The sequence below is a fragment of the Mus pahari genome, chromosome 19 (genome assembly GCF_900095145.1).
Source record: "Mus pahari chromosome 19, PAHARI_EIJ_v1.1, whole genome shotgun sequence".
Lineage (NCBI taxonomy): Eukaryota > Metazoa > Chordata > Mammalia > Rodentia > Muridae > Mus > Mus pahari.
In genome coordinates this window covers 107,350-108,794 of record NC_034608.1, presented here as the reverse complement: position 1 = coordinate 108,794, position 1,445 = coordinate 107,350, and positions in this window count along the sequence as shown.

Here is a 1,445-nt window from a genome sequence, read left to right as displayed (position 1 = left end):
ACACTGCAGTCTGGCCTAGGAAACCTGGTTCCATCTCCTGGCTTTTTGAAAAGGGGTTCTTAGGAGTGACCACTGGCCTGTGCAAGTCCTCCAACCTAGCTCTGTCCTTAGGACACATGGCTTCCCTGGATCTTTACTCCCTCCATCTTGGTCATCCATCTTCCCACAGCTTCTGAGGCCCTGTTACAGGTGATGTCCCAAAGTGACAGCAGGGGGCGCACATCTCCATGTTCCTGGAAGGCTGCCTCCAGTCAAAAGTATTCAGCCAGGACAGCCCTTCTGGATCCTGACAACTAAAAGTGCCTCGAGGCTGACTGTCCCTGGCTGAGACTGGACTCCAGCACCTGGAAACGCTGCGCACATTTTGTGAACACTGTCTCTAAAGAGCATAGATTTTGCCTCTTGCCTCTCCCTCACTCCCTGCTCCCCCTCTCTCCCCACTACCTTCCTCCCTCTCTCCAAGTGGTCATGGCCAGCCTCTACCTCCACTGAGAAGGGGAGGGGGAAGGGGAAGGTTTATGGGAGGGTGTAGGAGGGCCAAAAGGGAGTGGGTAGAGGGCAGGATGTAAAATAAATAAATAAAAAGAAAGGAAGGAAGGAAGGAAGGAAAGGTAAACAAAAACTGATTAAGATCTTTAATTTAGAGGTAACCAGATTTTTTTTTTTTTTTTTTTGTATTTTGTTTTTTGTTTTTTGTTTCAAGACTTTCAAGAGTTTTTTTCTCGAACTCAGAAATCCGCCTACCTCTGCCTCCCAAGTGCTGGAATTAAACGGAGTGTGCTACCACCGCCCAGGCAACCAGATTTTGACTACCATGTCAGCACAAAGAATATATGACAGAGGGACAGTGCTAGAAGTGGGCAATGCTGAAGACTTCAGCTTAGCCCTGGTTGGTGCTAAGGTTTGGTCCTTAAGCAGAAAGAAGTTCAAAGGCAGGCTTTGGTAAGAACACTGCCCCAGTGTAGGGGAATCCAGGGCGGGAAAGTGGGAGTGGGTGGGTGGGGGAGAACCCTCCTAGAGGCAGGGGGAGGGAGGTTGGGATAGGGGGTTTCCAGAGGGGAGACCTGGGACCTGGAAAGGGGATAACATTTGAAATTTAAATAAAGAGAATATCCAATTAAAAAAAAGGGGGGGGGAAGGGGGGCTAGAGAAATGGCTCATCTGTAAATGGAATCGGATGCCCTCTTCTGGTATCTCTGAAGACAGCAAGAGTGTTCTCACAGGGGCTGGTGAGATGGCTCAGTAGGTAAGAGCACTGACTGCTCTTCCAAAGGTCCCGAGTTCAAATCCCAGCAACCATATGGTGGCTCACAACCATCCGTAACAAGATCTGATGCCCTCTTCTGGAGTGTCTGAAGTCAGCTACAGTGTACTTACAAATAATAAATAAATAAATCTTTTTTAAAAAAAAGTGTTCTCACAGACATTAAATAAATAAATATTAA